The 18,142-nt window shown below is 35.4% G+C and overlaps 1 protein-coding gene and 1 long non-coding RNA gene across 7 annotated transcripts in view; one reads left to right on the top strand and one right to left on the bottom strand.

Moving 5' to 3' along the window:
- The window catches only part of PCDH7 (protocadherin 7), a 409,841-nt gene that overhangs the window by 334,915 nt on the left and 56,784 nt on the right, over positions 1–18,142 (top strand). The gene's annotated exons all lie outside the window — the stretch shown is intronic.
- LOC103002921 (uncharacterized) lies at positions 932–17,014 on the bottom strand. Its single transcript, XR_450684.2, has 3 exons — positions 16,823–17,014; positions 15,028–15,056; positions 932–1,200 (listed from the first exon to the last, which is right to left on the bottom strand). It is a non-coding gene; the product is annotated as an uncharacterized LOC103002921 (long non-coding RNA).

The raw sequence follows: 18,142 nt of genomic DNA, 5'->3' as shown, positions 1-18,142 counted from the left end.
TGGGGGGGGGGATGGTTCAAGTGGTAATGCGAGCGACGGGGAGCAACAGATGAAGCTTTGCTCACTCACCTGTTGCTCACCTCCTACTGTGAAGCCCACTTCTTAACAGGCTGATGATTGGTGCTGGTCCTCGGCCAGGGAGTTCGGGATCCCTGAATTAGAAGGAAATGCTTCCTTCCCTCCATGTTAAAGGAAGGGCTTAGAGCTAGTTCAGTTTGAATATTGTTTTAATGTGATGAGTTTTCTAACGTAATACTAATGGTTTATTACATAAGAATAAATGTACTCATAAACCACCGCCGTTAAAAAAAAGACACACAGTCTGCCCAAACACTAAGAAGCTTTCAGAAAATTTATATTCCTTTAATTTTTCTCTTCATATTTAATATAAGATTAAAAATAAAGTGAGAATTCAAGTGGGAAATTAGTTCAGGTGTCATCATTAGCCTTTCTCACTCACCAAAGCCACATTCTCAAAGTGTAACAGTGTCTCAAACAAACACCTTCTAATGGGCTTTATTAATCTGTTCTGTGCACTTCCCCCTCTGGAATTTCACTATGGGATTGCTCTTTCAAGGTACTTTGACATGAACTTTGATTTTAAATGGGGTTTAATATGCTTTGGTCAGGCCACCGACACAATACTTAACAACCCAAATATGCTTTCCCATATGGAGGGTACCATCTGGGGTATTAAATATTTTTTCATAAAGGTTCAATTGCTCCCTCTGTTTCCTTTAACCAAAATAATAGTAGACAAGGCACAGTATTTCATGAACATTTTTAAGCAAGTCTCTCTCAATAAATGCATTCATTTCATTCACAGTTTTCTAAAGAAAAAATGACTAGAGATATTACTGACGCAAATTTGTGTGCCTGACACACAGTGAGGCCAAACAATACCAAAACGTCAGAGCTTGGAATAGAGAAAGGTTTATTACAGGGCCATGCAAGGAGAACAGGCGGCTTCTGCTCAAAAAAACCCTGAACTCCCCCACGGGTTTCAGCAAAGCATTTTTAAAGACCCGGTGAGGGAAGGGTGTCCGAGGGTATGTGATCAGCTCAGGCACAATTCTCTGGTTGATGGTGAGGTAACAGGGCAGTTGACATTATCAATCCTCAGGCGTCAGTAGGTCTGCGGGCTAACTGATCACTATCATCAAGTAGTTAAAGTCTTCCATTTGGTGGTTGTTTTAGCATCTGAAAAACTCAGGAAACATGCATAAGATACTGTTATCTGGGTACTTCAGAGAGGAGCTACCGGAGAGGATATATGGGAGGAGTCTGACTTGGGAAGGCCCCACTGGGTCCTGCTCAGCTGCAGAGACAGTAAAGAGAAATAAAATAATAATTATGCAGTCCCCGGGTACAGTCATACACAAGGACTAGTTGCTGATCATGATAGAGTAGAAAAAGGACTGGTGAGAGGAGGAGAAGTCTGGGCTTTATTCCTCTCATCATCACAAACACAAGTCTCAGCTGTCTCATTTCTAAAATAATGGATCTGGAAGAGTTCCATGCTTTCCAAATCCACTGCACATCCATTCAGCTGTGAAGCATGTTCAAAATACAAATACCTTAGCTCCAGCCCAGTCCAGAATAATCTGAATTTAGGACCAGTGCCCAAGAATCTGTGTTCTTTACTCCATAGTGATTTTGATTGCACAATAAGGTTTGGGAACCACTATTCCAGTAATCCCTAAGGACTATTTCAATTCCTAACGGATATGACTCTCAAAGTCTAATTCAGAGAAGTTTCATCTATGAGCTGTAATATGCCTGATTAAGATTAGAAAGGCCAGGATTGGACTCTGAGCTCTGCTGTTTACTTGCCTTGTGAGGCAAGACTTTAAATTATTGAGACTCAATTTCTTTCTCCAAAAAATGAGGATAGTATTAGCTGCATTGCCCTGGACTGTTGCATGTATTATAGTACTTAGAATAGTAAGTACTTCCAGTAAATATTAGCTGGAAGGATAAGGGAGTGAGAGTGAAAATTGACCAGATCACAAAATGAAACATTATCAAGGCACCAGAAAGAAATATAAGTATATATGAAATGAGTGAGGAGTAACATAATGTTTGCTAAGCTTCCATTATGTCACCAACTTAATTCATTTCTTTTAATGAGCTTACAACACCTTTTTAAAAAATTTCAATGAATCAAACAAGCTTCTTCTGTTAAAGATCTGTAGGGAATCTTGAAAAGTTCATTCTAAGATATAGTAGAAGATTGTCCACAGCAAGAGATATTAAATTGTTAAAAATAAATTATACATACAATGAAATAATGAGAACAGCAAAAATTCTCCCCCAGTCTTGAATAAAGAATATTTTAAGCCTCACAGTCTCTCTTATATCAAAAGATGCTTTTTCAATATTTGCTGTCTACTTCTTAAGGATCTAATTCTTCATAACTGTTTTTAAATACATAGTTTCTTCCACCCATGGGCTTACAGTTTGATACAGTCCACACACAATTACTTTTAGAGAGACTGAATATGGAGACAAGATTTTCTAAATGTATTGCTAGTTTTGTCTTGTGGGAAAATGGGACTTTAATATTTTTTCTACTTTTGAAACTACAATTCTCATAATTTTTGTCTTCTTTCTTTCCTTTGATTCTATTAACTCAAGAGAAAATAGAAAAAACATTCAGTGGCATTCGACTAACACATTGTTGCTGTATAAAAATTCCCACACAGCAAGATGACTTGTAAGCTGAAGCTGGACAGAATGTATAGGAACTGTATTTGGCTTGTAGGGTCCAATACATACACCCTGGTACAAAGAGCATTTCAGCACAAAGAATTCAATAATCTGACACTTCTCTTGTGAAGTACATTATTCTGCTGTAGAGAAAATTGCTATGGCCAAATTTTTCAGTAGGATTCAATTCTCTATAATAGCCCAGCAAGGTCAGACCTCAAACGAAGCTGTGATCTGCCTTGTATGTCCCCTCATAACTACTGAAGACTTCCAGGGAGGTAGGAGGTCTCCCTAACCTGTCTGCTGGGATCCTTAAGCTTAGTTCGAGTTATAAGAAAGGAGGCTGTGGCCATTGAACTTCACCTGACATCGGTCTTTGTCACTGTATCCTTAACTTCTGAGTATTTGTCCCAGGGCTTGAGTATAAATAAGATGAACAGTGCCTAGAGCAGCTTCTGTGACTCACATAAGCCATAATTACACTGGCCACACAACTATTTCCAGAACAGATATAAGACCTATAATTCAGAGAATAACATTTGTTTTAAAATATGGTTCCAGATAATTCCCTTGACTTTGTCCTATAAACTTTGGGGTAACAGAAAAGATGACCTCTTTGTTAGGTACACATAACTTCTTCATATGCGTGTGTATTTACATATTGAAATAGCTGTTATGTCTGAGATAAATGCTAAACTGATAGACAATATAAATGCTTTTTAAAATACTCTATGATTTCCTCCTCTGTGTCTTTATTTTTAGGGATAAATAAGAGTTTTTAAAAAGGGAGTTTACTTCAACCATAATGCAGCCCTCTGCCAACTGTTGCAGAAGAGGCCTTTAGACTTTCAGAAACATAAAGCCATGGAGGACTTGGTTTATTCTGTTCAATCTGGCCATTAAAAACCTCATCCAGGGGTTTCCCTGGTGGCGCAGTGGTTGAGAGTCTGCCTGCCAATGCAGGGGACACGGGTTCGAGCCCTGGTCTGGGAAGATCCCACATGCCGCGGAGCAGCTAAGCCCGTGAGCCACAACTACTGAGCCTGCGCGTCTGGAGCCTGTGCTCCGCAACAAGAGAGGCCGCGACAGTGAGAGGCCCGCGCACCGCGATGAAGAGTGGCCCCCGCTTGCCGCAACTAGAGAAAGCCCTCGCACAGAAACGAAGACCCAACACAGCCAAAAATAAATAAATAAATTTATTTAAAAAAAAAAAAAAAAAAAACCTCATCCAATTCATTCACTTTGCAGAAATAAGTAAGTCTCCATGCTACCTCATGCCTCAAGTTTCCTTATGAAAATACCCTTCCTTTAAATGGAATTTAGGGCATTCTCAGCAATCATTTGAAGAATTTTGTAACCAAAAAAATTATCAGAGAAATCCCAGGGAGAAGAAATGAGCATCACCTTACATATTATTAAAAATAATACTTAAGGAAAGCAAAACTGAGATTGCAATACATTTCCTTCAAAATAATACTTTAATGACTTGAAGTGCTTTAGAATAACCTTTAGTTTTGGTGTAAACTTTGCAGAACAAATGATAATACAAGTTATATGTAATTATACCAAAATTTCCTCAAAAACTGAAACCTTTCTATAAAAAAAGGTGAGGAAAATTTTCGTATTAGGTCACCTGTCCATGTGGCATCATTTTTTCTAATACTTTTTTCATTCTTATATTTGCTAATTTTTATATCTGTTTATAAGATTGCATTAGCTATATTGGGGGGTATTTGTCTTTCTTTTACTGTTTTACTTCTTTGTGTGTGTATGTGTATGTATGTGTTAAAATTGACATATAATGTTATATTAACTTCAGGTGTACAACATAATGATCTGATGTTCGTATATATTGTGAAATGATCACTACAATTAGTCTACTTAACATCTGTCACCATACATAATTACAAAAAGTTTTTTCCTGTGATGAGAGCGTTTAAGATCTACTGTTTTCACAAACTTTCAAATATGCAATACAGTATTATCAACTATAGTCACCATGCTGTACATTATATCCCTATGACTTATTTTATAACTGGAGGTTTGTACCTTTTGACCCCCTTCACCCATTTTGTGTGTTTTGTAAGAATATAAATTAATCTCACGTTTTCTCAGTTTTAGTTCATTTTCAGTTGGCAATTCTCTCAACCAATCAACTGCAAGCTGAATTTTTGAAGTTTTGCATTTTTTTTTGAATGTCGGACACTAACATTTTATTTTATTTTATTTTTAGGTTTTGCCTTCTTAAAAGCTGAAATATTATGCAATAATCTTTCACAGCTCAAATACTTTAATTGTATTATTGAGATACATAATGCAAATGATCTGGTTTTCAATCTGAAAATAGACTTATCTAGTCAGACTTCAATTTAAAAAGGTAAAGGTATCTAATTTAAAAAATATTACAAATGAACTTATTTATAAAACAGAAACAGACTTACAGATATCGAAAACAAACTATGGTTACCAAAAGGGAAACATGGCAGGGAGAGATAAATCAGGAGCTTAGGATGAACATACACACACGGATAGATAACCAACAAAGACCTACTGTCTAGCCCAGGGAACTCTATTCAGTATTCTGTGATAACCTATATGAGAAAAGAATCTAAAAAAGAATGAATATATTTATATTCATTATTATATATTTATATTTATATATATAAATATATAATATATTTATATGTATAGCTGAATCACTTTGCTGTACACCTAAAACTAACACAACATTGTAAATCAACTATACTCCAATAAAATTAAAAAATAAAAAATAAAAAAGTAAAAGTAGCCCAAGCCTAAAATGAATTTTCCTTTCAATTGAAGGCAGAATTGATACAAAGTGACTTCTTGGAAAAGCATGAAATATGCATGTATGTGTGAGAATGAATGTTTTTTTTGCCTACCATCAACTTCTACTCTGGGTGTTCTAAAGAGTTCACTTCACCTGGAGTGTGATTTATCAATGTACCAACACATATGCTCCATATGTCCATCACTCAATGGTATAATTTTTAACGTGTTTCTTTCAAACAAAATGGCCATAAATATTTAGATGGACATCTGACAATGAATACTTTTCAAACTGGGGTAATGTTTTTAGCATCATTGATCCAGCAAGATCCAATAAGAATGACTTTTTGTTTAATAGAATTCTCTCTACGATGATGTTCCACTCCATTAGTGAAAAGGGAGTTGCTCAAGTTACATAGATATGTTCTCAAGGACATTGGTTAATAAAACACAGACCTCTGTGCCCAGATGTTGAATGTTTACATATAGGTATTTGTTCAAGCAAACCATTTTGTTGTATTAATCGAATGACCACTGTATTAAACTTAGGCTTATGTAGACCTAATCAGATTTTTAAAATCAGTGTAGCCTATAGAAAATATTTCTCAAGGAATATCAGATCATTTTGTCTTTAGGTTTCTATACAAAAACTATAAGAACATATGCAAAAATATCAAAAGAATACATAATTGGAAGTTACTTTTACAGAGGAGGTTGTATTATATTTTTTTCTTCTGAACCCCTACATTTTAAAGTTAAGTATATTAGATTTATGGAGATGAATAAATATATGTATTTGTTAATACACTGTTGCAAGGTAGGGACATTTAGACTTATATCAGACACAATTTATATAGGTCCTCCAAAAGAAAAACACTATGTAGTATTTCGCTGAGTTTGTGTAAAATATTATAGCTGTCTCTAGGATGCCTTTCCTTTGTGGAAAAGAAGCTTAATTCTGCCAAGCCAAGAGTGCAGGGCCCCTTCCTGCCCTTATTTGCTTTTAGAGATTCATACTGTCAGGTTGATAAATGGGCTTTGACAGAAGCAAAGGTAATTCAAAGCTCACTCACAGGTAGAATAGTCTTTAGTAGATTTTTTTAAGTCTGAGAGAGGAAATATATATACAGAAAATGCATAGTATTAATTCACTGTGAGGCTGTTATTTTCCCAAATGCCAAAAACACATCATCTTTCTGAAGCTATATTTTAAATTCATCTTAATATGCTTTCATGTACATGTGTGTCTATTTATTTACAAACAATACTATTTATTTTTTTATCCATATGAAAGAAAATCAGTTATTCATCAAGAAAATTAAATTGGTAGCAAATGCATTTTTTGGAAGGTAACCTTTTATAAACCAAGTACTGTTAAATACATCTTTGACTAGATCAATCTAACAGAATCATACTTTGGAATTACAGAAAAGAGTTGAAGGTTTTAGCAAATGTAGGTAAATTTTAGTTCTATACTCTTTGCTTTTGATGTTTGACAAATCAATTCATTAGTGATGAAATAATGGGATAAGTCTGCAGAGAGAGCTCAATTCATTGCATTTATCACACCCACCTTAGTTCATCTGCAGAGTCGGTGCTCTGATTTCATGAGAACATATCCCATCATCCTCCCTGGCATAAGCCCTTCACTTTTCACTTAGCTGTGTAATAGTTAGTAAGCTATTCCATTCTCCCTTTGCTCTTTTAGAAACACACAGGAATATAGCATTTAGAAAGAACTTTTCCTGTAGTGTTAAATAGATTCTGTAATTAATAGTATATACCAATAATAGGATATCTGCATTCCTGGGTATTCTGAAGAGAGTGAGAACACTTTCTTTAGTTGTTATTACTTTTAGATTAGCTCATATAAATAACAACTTTTAGTACTAAACTGGTGTCAGAGCTGACTCATTTTTACTGTCTTTGTTTTTCTAAGTTTGGAAATGTAACAAGCTAATTTTCTTTGGAAGACAGTATTGGAGCAGTCCAAAACACACCATAGATGCACATTAGCACATTTCTAGATAAAAACAAAACTGGTATAAAGCTCTAAAGAAACCGTTTGGACAAATAAAAATACCCAATTCAATGAAGGGTTTTACCAGGTCTGGTCATCTTTGGCAGACATAATATGTGAGGTCTATTTTGAAAAAATGCAAACAGGATAACGTTTATAACTATATCAGTTATTCTCTTGAGCATTGCAGTTACCTCGCCCTAAAATGTGTGCTCCTCTGCACAGCTGTAAGGGAGTGGTACAAAGAAAACCATATATGATCTCATTTAAATGGCTTGTAATTGCATACGCACATAAAGGCTTGTGCACCAATAATTATGATTTAATATAAACAGACACAATTAGGAAGAAATGAGAAAAAGGGAAGCACTGACAATGTGTGAAGGAATACAGAGGAGGGAGGGATGGCTATTTGACTAAGAGCAAGGAAAGGCTTTGTGGAGGAGTGACCATTTTACATGGGTTTTGGAAGATGTGTAAGATTTCACAGGTAGTGTTGTTAGTGGAAAGAGGCAACAGTAAGAACAGGGAACAGCATGAGTGGAGACACGAAGTCCAGAAATCTGAAGCCATTTCCGAGAGTCATTTTATCTCAGTCTCCTTACACAGAGCACATTATGGGAATGAATCAAATATAAGGTGAAAATGATAGCTGCATGCAGTCATCTGTTCATTCACTCATCCGTTCAGTTCACCGAGGTCCTGAAATGAGCTATACCCTGGTATAAACTACTGATAAGTTCAGAAAAAAATGTGAATAAAATATAATGCTTGTCCAGGAGGAAATCATTCTTTATTGTGGAATATGGAAATAAAAACAGATAATTACAAGACCATGTAATAAATTCTTTACTTGGAATGTTCGGAGTGTTATGAGAATAAAATGCATGTATCAATTAAATCTGCTTGGGAGAATCAGGAAAAACTTACTGGAAAAATTGACATTTGGCATGGATCCTGAAGGATATGTAAATATTAGGGTGGATGAAAAGAGTATAAGATGAATTGTCAAAGCAGATTAATAAATATTTGTAAATGAAGACAGGTGTAGAAAGGCATAATGTGTCAGGGTGGAGGACTTGAGTGCTATGCTTAGGAGATGGGACTTCATTCCGTAGCCCTACAGACTTTGCAATTCTGTGAATAGAGAAGTGAAAGATCTTAGCTGAACTTTAGCACCATTCCTTGGGCATTGATTTATAGCCTACATAGACAAACGAAATGGGCTGTAACTTAGTCAACCCACTAAATATCTAGTACCTTCTAAATTATATTCATATCTTGGTTCAAGTAGAATTTATAATGTATCAATCACTAAAAAGAACTGAAGGGTTTATCTGATAAACTATTAGCCCAATTGCTTCACCCAGTTTATTCAGTCTAACATGAACCTCTGCATTTCAAGGAGATCAGAGCAAATGAAGAGACAATAACTCATTGAGTATCATAAGAAACTCAATGGCCAAATGAAAGATTTTAGATCAAGGTTATGGCTGTTTCTATATAAGGCCACCAAACAGGATAAATCTGAAAAGAAGCACATCTGCTATGTGTAATACAATAGTAGTTTCTCTAACCTCTGCCCTACTTCATATGAAGACTCAATACATCTTGACGATATATAATGATTATACGGAAGGATTGTCTCACTGTGTTCATATATAATTTTATAGAACAAAATATCTTTTTTAGGTAGGTAAATCATAATCCCTTTCAACATAGGTATTCAATTCCTTGTTTAAAATCCTCCAGTCCATCTCTCTAAGAATGAAATTTAAATTCCTTGCCATGCCTTATAAATATTCCAGTACCTGAACCCTGAGTAATCCTAACCTCATCTCCTGTCATCCTCTTCTGGGCTCACCTTCTAACCAAACTGCCTTTCTATCTATTCTTCAAACACACCAATATTCCAGGGCCTTTGCACTTGCTCTCCCTACTGCACACATTCTTTTTCCCCAAGATGCAGACAGCAGTTTTGTCTTTCAGAGCCTAGCCCAAATGTCACCACTGTATCTGTTCTAAATTAGATAGACACAATCTCCAATCCCAAAGCCCCAGTCGCACTCAACCATAACACCCCTCTTAACTGAAATCATTCCATTTATCTCCTTGCTATGTATTTATTCTGCCTCTCCCACCATTCCTCCCCAACACACACACACACACACACACACACACACACCTAGATTGCAAAATATAAGAGCAAGTAACTTGCCCATTTAGCTCATTATTGTTTACATGTGGGCCTAGGACAGTAGGTGTTCAGTTGAATGAATAAAGATACAGCACTCCCATATATTTATATCATTATTTTCAAAGATGCTGTTAATAATGAATACAAACTATTTCTGGGTGCGACTGAAAAGAACAACATATAACTCTTAGTTCTTTCTACACTAGGCAAAAGGTTCTTGGTTTGGTTGAAACTTTCATCTATTTGAGCGGCCTTGCCACGCCACTCTGCATATGAGATTCATTCCCCCTGATACATTGCTCATCATTTGTACCAGGAAAATTAATAGGAAGTAGGAGGAAATGTTAGTGGCCTTTCTTCTTCTCCTCCTACACTAGCATATAATCAACCATGTCCTTCTCATCTTCAGAGTACTTATTAAAGCTTTACTGAAAAAGCCTTTGAAAGGGAGCCTGCATAAAAGAAATTACATGACTGTCTAAACCTCACCCTTTCTTACAGAGACGGATGTGGATAAAAGTGACAGTATCATATTTGCTGTGTGCAGTATGTTTTAACAATACGTTACTATCAACTTTTTTGTTGTTGTTGTTCCTGTTGTCTTATTTTCATTTATTCAGCTCTGTTCTATAATCATGCATACGACTTTGCATTTGCCTGGAAGTGCTCCTTTTACATGGTATGATACTAATCATAGTGATGATAGAGTACTGTTTATAGATTAGCAACATACTCAGGATTGAAAGAGCCAGAGATTAAATCAAAAGGGAAAATAACAGATCACAGAGCTGGTTCAGCTAGCTGGTCAGCTTGGACCTCCAGCACATATGTCTCAGTCTCCAGAGTCTAAGTTTCTACCTCTAAGGTATCTTCCCTCACAAGAAAAAGATCTGTAACCTAAATGAAGATTCTGATTCTTTATGTCTGAGATATGTGATTTTTTAAAGAATCACAGGCAGTTAACTATGCACCAGGGTTGAGAACCAGAGGTCTGGATTATGACTTGAGAACCTCAAGGCAGGTGGCCAACTCTCTTCCTCTTTAGGTAACACTAGCTATGTCACAACAGAGAGCAAAGGTCAGTGTCTGACTATCTGGGTATGGGCCCTACCGTGTCTCATGGGAGGTGATGTCTGTAACTACATTAAATCTGATGAGAAATGTGATTTTTCAAGAGCTTTTTAAATCCAAAATTTCCTTCATTCCTCTTTCCTTCTCTCCTTCCTTCAATTATTCTTTGAATCAGCTTCACGATTTCACTTTATCTATTAAAATTTTCTTCATTTTACCTCCATATATCCCAGAAGCAAAGTTCAAACAGTTTTAAATTCAAAGGTGTACACAATATTCCAGCAAGGCGTGGCATAGTTCGTGTAGGCGTAAAGCCAGTATGCCTATTCCAATGTGCATTTTGATCTCCTAGGAATATTTGTATCTCTATAATCTTCTTAGGGTTAAGTAGCATGCAAATACTATTTGGCACATATATTTTATTCTAGTGAGGCAGTTAATTTGCTTGCCCCTGTATAGTCTGAAGTCTGAAAGCATGCTGTCTTTAAAGCTCTTAGAATAGAGTGGAATGAATTTTGTCTGTTATGACACAATATGTCTGAAGGACCAGCTCTTCATCATCAAGTTTATGTTACCAACTCTCTTAGTGTGTACTAAGTTATGTCAATTAAACCTACATCCAGATACAACATGTTCACCTTTTGTGGTAATGTCCTTTATCAGAAAGTATCATTTTTTTAAAAAATTTATTTTATTTTTATTTATTTATGGCTGTGTTGGGTCTTCGTTTCTGTGCAAGGGCTTTCTCTAGTTGTGGCAAGCGGGGGCCACTCTTTATCGCGGTGCGCGGGCCTCTCACTATCGCAGCCTCTCTTGTTGCGGAGCGCAGGCTCAGTAATTGTGGCTCACGGGCCCAGTTGCTCCGCGTCATGTGGGATCTTCCCAGACCAGAGCTCGAACCCGTGTCCCCTGCATTGGCAGGCAGATTCTCAACCACTGCACCACCAGGGAAGCCCCAGAAAGTATCATTTTAATTCATACTTTATTTAACTCTCTTTTGAAGCCTGTTACTATTAAAAAGAAAAACATTTAAAAATGCATTTCTTTCATGCAGAAATGTTCCAAAGGAAAATCTTAAAGATAGAAATTTCTTTCTTTCTTTTTTTAAATTTATTTATTTTATTTTTGGCTGTGTTGGGTCCTCATAGCTGCACAAGGGCCCTCCCTAGTTGTGGTGAGCGGGGGCTACCTCGTTGCAGTGCACGGGCTTCTCATTGTGGTAGCCCTTCCCGTTGTGGAGCACAGGCTGTAGGTGCGAGGGCTTCAGTAGTTGTGGCACACGGGCCTAGTTGCTCCGTGGCATGTGGGATCTTCCCGCACCAGGGCTCGAACCCGTGTCTCCTGCATTGGCAGGCAGATCCCGAACTGCTGCGCCACCAGGGAAGCCCTCTTTCTACTTTCTTAAAACATAAATAAGACTTTAGTTTAAAACAATGGTACTAAACTATACTGCTGGTGTTGATGTTTTCTCATCTAAATTGCTTTTAAATCTTTATACTTATAAAGTCCTCTACACTTTATTCAAACAAACAAATATTGAGTAAGCTACATTTTATTCTTATTTTCTCAAATTATTCATATGCCAAAGAAGAAAGCCAAAATTGCACTTTTTCAGCATTTCAACAGAGTTAATATTATTATAGATGTTAACTTTATGAAGATCTCAAACAGAAAAGGAGATCGGATATGGAACATTATTACACAGATTATCTATTAATGTAATTCACCACATTAAAAGATTAAAGAAGGAAAAAAATAATGGTCTTACCAACAGATGAAACAACTCTCATTCATTTCAAACAATAGCTTAGCAAACTTGGAATAAAAGGGAATTTTCTCCATCCTCATGAAATGTTATATTTAGCGATGAAACATTGGAAGAATACCTTTAAAATTTGAAACTAGGCAAAAATGCTCATTATCACTGCTTCAATACATCTTACTAGAGGTCTTTCGTGCAAAAGACAAAAACGGAAGAGAAGAAGTTGTAATGACTGGAAATGCTATCTATATCTACATACACATTAATGTGATTATATGATATATATGTAAAAATCTAATGAAACATATGCAAAGCTTTTGCAAAATGATGTTAAGTTGGAAGTTTACAATGAGTTGCAGAGACAACAGATATCAGATACCAAAGAGAATGGCAGACAAATAAATTACAAATTTTCAAAGGAAACTTTCAAAATAATTTACATCCTGTCTCTTAATATCCCTCATCATGACATGTTTATGAAAAAGAATTGAAAGGGAATTGTGGGTAGGTAGAGACCATTTAAGAGATTGTTTTGGTTAGATCTGATAATATATGTGCTTCACACTCACCCTCTAGAGTGGAACTGATAAGGAGAGCACATTCTACATGCCAAGATGCCTAAAAAGAAAGCCTTCAATGACCCTACTTGGAGAATTTGATATATGACCCTGATATGTAGAAGGAATGTGGCCCACTGACTAAAGCCCAGATAGAAATCTAGAGAACGAGAGAGGAGAGGGGACAAGCTACTTTGATGAAAGAACTAAAATGAGGCAGCTGATTTAGGATCAGCCTGTATCCCAGAAGTCAGCAGGTTAAGAACGTAGATGTTTTCCAAGAATTAGAAGTGAGCCATGAAGAGAAGAGAGTTGGCTTATAACTAGTTTTACCTCTGTCTAATAAGAGTCAAATGTGGAATTTAACAGTAAGAGTCTACATCACCCTGGAAAACTAGGGAGCCAAGGCCGGATATAGAAGCTGGAAGAAAATGGTGTGCCACCCATTTCATTGTAGTTGTAGAAGGACAAGACCCAGCAAGGGAGCTTTTGTGGAACTTATGAAAGATCCCACAATGGAGTCAGCTTTGAACATCTGCCAGGCCCAAGCCAATTCTCCTCAAAGATTTATTTTTTTTAATTTAAGGCATTTAGATCTAAATGTATTTTTCAGATAATTTTACAAGTTCATCTCCAAATTTATTTGGGATTAAAAGGTCAAAAAGTTGGCAAGATAAATTCTAAGAACGAAATTGGTGATAGGAATTTTCTGTACCCGACATGAAAACTTATTTTAAAGTCTGAGTAGTTAAGAGTATGGTATTAGCACAGTGTTAGACAAAACAAACAAATGGAACAGAAATAGAAACTATAAAATAGGTCCACATATATATGAGTAATTAATTTACAAAAGCTCTATTAGAAATCAGGGGAAAACAATGGTCTATTGACTCTAATCAACAAGTGATCCTGAGATACTTGGGGGTTTGGGATGGATAGAACTCTACCTCATAGAATGCACAAAATAAATTCTGTGGTAGATTAAAGACCTAAAATTTAAGAATAGAAATGTAAAACTTATAGATCGCATATGAAAATGTTATGACTCCTGAGTGAAGACAATTCTTTTTCAAGCAAGACACTAAAAGTACAAACTCCAAAGAAGGCATTTAATAAACTTGACTTCACTAATGTTTGAAAGTTCAGTACAACAGAAGACATGATAAACTAAAGTGAAAAAAGAATACCACGGAGTGTGAAAAGATATTTACAATACTGGGATATATAAACCAAATTTTAAAAATAGGCAAAATAGCAGTTGATGTGAGAAGAGATCCAAATGTCCAGTAAACATGAAAAGATACTCAGTCTCAGTAGTAATCAAGTAAAGGTTGATTGAAACTACGCCTGAATACTATTTCACAACTATCAGATTCCAAAGAAGGCTAACTAAGCAACTAAGCCCGCATGCCACAACTACTGAGTCTGCGCTCTAGAGCCCACAAGCCACAACTACTGAGCCCGCGTAACACAACTACTGAAGCCCATGCTCCTAGAGCCCATGCTCTGCAACAAAGAGAAGCCACTATAATGAGAAGACCGCACACCACAACAAAGAGTAGCCTTGCTCGCTGCAACTAGAGAAAGCCCGTGAGCAGCAATGAAGACCCAACACAGCCAAAAATAAATAAATAAATTAATTAATTAATTTATAAAAAAAGAATCCTCAAAAGTGATTCGTGTGCGTGGGCAAGCAAATCTTGAAATAGGCTCTCTAAATTATACAAACTAGTCCCAAAGCCATTCGGTAGTATTATCTTTAATGTATACTCACTTGTAACAAGCCAGGGTTTTTTCTAATCTGTATCACTGCTATATCTATTCTTGTACCAACACCCCACTGCTTTAATTACTGTAAATTTTAATATGTCTTAGCATCTACAGGTGGAAGTATGGAGGGCAGGGACTTTGTCTTACTCACCTCTGTATCCTCGGTACCCATAACAGTACCTAACATATTAAGAGCAAAATAAATATAGTTAGAATGAAACACAACAAAACAAAACATTCATTTTATTTTTTGGCTGTGATTAAAAAACTCGGTGTGAAAAAGTATTAGTGAATTAACAAAGTACTATTAAAACCCTTAATATTTAATCATTTGATTTATTAGAAACCACTGGAACTCACTATTAAGTAAATGACTAGTGAATGATAATTGGAATAAGACTGTTCTTTAGAAGAAAATAAAATTCTTCTTATTTGCATTTATCCCTGTTTTCAAAAGTCATCTATAGCAAAGTTTTCTTTGAAGAGGTGGAGCCACAGAAAGCTATAAAATGAGTAAACTTGCCCTAGGCCTTAACAATAGTACCAAACTGAACTGTAACACATACATAACTTGCAGTATTTTGGAATAATGAAGAAAAATCCTTAAAAGGATTTCTGGTGTTAAAAGAGCTGTACATACTATTGACTTCCAGAGAAAGGAGCTGCTTTCAAATTCTATTTCTAAATAGTAAGCAGGCTTTCTTATATTTAAGATTCTGAATAAGATTATTAAACTCTAATCAAGGAAATATCAAACCAGCTAAACTATTAAGCATTTATTCTAAAGCTGACCACATTTTATATTTCTTAGATTTTTCACCCAATTAATTATGAATAATCATATATGCATATGTATATTTTGATCATTTTATATGCAATTTTATAAGTGGAAATATCAATTTAGAAGCACTGTATAACATTTTCTTACTGTGGCACTTCGGTTTCTTTTGCTTAGAACTTCACAAGAAGTCCCAATGATATACCTCTACAATGACTCATATTTCTGTCTCTTTCTATATTGCAACATTATTATTTTAGGTTTCCTTGCATGATTTTTGGCCAAGATAGCTGAGATTACATGAGCTTATCTCAAAAACGTTACCAAGGTTCATTTTTCCCATTCCCCAACGTCTTATTTAAAAATAAAAAAGTCAAAATTATCAGATAGCCTTTTTAAGAAATCTCTTAAATATAAAACAAACTTGTTTAAGAAGAGCATTTTTTTTTTTTTACTTTCTTCTTATTTCTAATAGAAAATGAATTTATGGAAAGTTGAGAAAACAGACACAGAATGGTACATGAAACTAATTAAACTGCCTTTGAAAGTCTTGGACGACGGATACAAGTCTTAAATGACTCCACATTACTTCTAGGCTAAACTTTGTCCAGTTTTATAGCAAATTTCCTGTGCTAACAAACATACTCAAAATTGCAACAACTATGAGATTAGTAAAAGTGGAGAACCATATATTAAATATGCATACAAAACACTTTAAATTATGTTTATTTTCCCCAGCTATGAAACATGAGTTTTATTCTGAATTGCTGAGAATAAAATACGGTAAAATAAGGATTTGTCCGTCCATACTTAACATAATTCAGATATTTTGTAAATTTTTAGATGCAACTAAACTGAACTGAAAGTTTGGCTGTCTGGACGGTTGGTAGATACTGATGAAAAAGACCTTTTAAAAAAGCAAGAAGGTTAAACTGAATCTTGACATTATCAGAATTTGATTTTAGTTTAGTTTTCAAAACTAATCAGATTATATTATTGGTATTTAGAAATTATTCTAAATCTTGTGATATCTTTTGCACAATAGAGATATGAACAATAACTTGCCACAATCAATTTTAAGAAAGAATCTTAAAAATCATGTCTTTTTTATCTTTATGACATACCTCCTGAATTGTTTTGTTTTCAAGATCTTTTCCTTGAAACTTACCTATAGAGTATCTTTCTGCCATCCTTTTAAAAAGTGAAAAACCTAATTTCACTTCTGTGTATGTCTGAGCCAAATTTTAAAGGATTACGTTCTTAATCTTGACATTCAAAGGAGACATCCCGTGATGCTGTTAATGTTCCAGCAGGATTAAGGAGTGAGACTGCAGTGTCTCTAAGAGCACTCCAACTTATCTTCAATATGCTCATTTCTCAGTGGTGGGGCAAGGAGGGACAGAATCTCTAAGCCCTTGACCTCATCAAAGAAGTCAGCTGTGTCAAAGTGTGACTACCTTTAATTTATTATGCAATACCGAGGGAATTAATGCAGTATTTTTGTTTGTAACACTTTCCTCCCCAGCCTTATTCAGTGATGCTGAAATGATTAAATAGGAAATGCCGAACATCATGAATATTTTTTCTTTAAAAATTATAAAGTGGAAATGAAATAAAAAATCTATAATCATGTATTACATATAGGGTGCTCTGGCCAACACTTTTGCCATTTACTCTTTTTCATTGTACTTGTTATATTCAAAGAATAAATATTATCCAGGAATTCCATGTAAAGATTTGATACACAGTTTTGATTCAGGTGATTAAGAAATGCCTCTATACTTCCTGACATAAGTATATTAAGACTGAAGCTGAGCTGCCTATAGTATGGGTACATAAAATACTAACTGGAAAGGAAGGCTGCATTTGCTTTCCAATAGTGAATATATAGATTGATTGCAGGGAAATATTTAAAAGTTGAGAAATATATGATAGGTCCATTTACAGGGACAAGAATTTAATTTCCCTGCATCAATAGCCTGAGATGTGAAATTAGTTAAATGTATGGCTGTGGAGCCCTGTTATAGAGAAGTTAGCACTGTGGTTGAATTCAATCATTGGCTTTCATCTAAACAAGTGTACGGCGTTTTTGTCAACTTTCCTAATTCAGCAATGATATCTAGAAGTGTTAAACAAGTATTTTGACTTGGCAACTTCTAAAATTGATCATAAAGTCAAAAACATTTTGTGACATCCTCCTTATCTGATTCTCATGTTCATCTTTTCCTCTTCACTAAGATATCGCAGCCTTTTTTCTACAAATGACCATGTCAAATCTTTTGATGGCAGATTTAATGCCTAACAGGAAGACACTCTTTAAAGAAGGCCAGAAAATAAAAAAAGTAAGTTGAAAAACACAAATAGTGGATTTTTGCCAGCTAAGAAAGCATCAGGAAACTGAAGACTGAATCAGTTAATCCAGTTCACTCTTGGTTTTGCTTTGTTTGGAAAAATAGAATCTTTCTCTTGTAGCTTTATAGAGGCTTGA

This window comes from Balaenoptera acutorostrata, chromosome 5 (genome assembly GCF_949987535.1).
Source record: "Balaenoptera acutorostrata chromosome 5, mBalAcu1.1, whole genome shotgun sequence".
Classification (NCBI taxonomy): domain Eukaryota; kingdom Metazoa; phylum Chordata; class Mammalia; order Artiodactyla; family Balaenopteridae; genus Balaenoptera; species Balaenoptera acutorostrata.
Note: the sequence above shows the minus strand (reverse complement) of the source record. Positions and strands in the feature narration are given on the sequence as shown.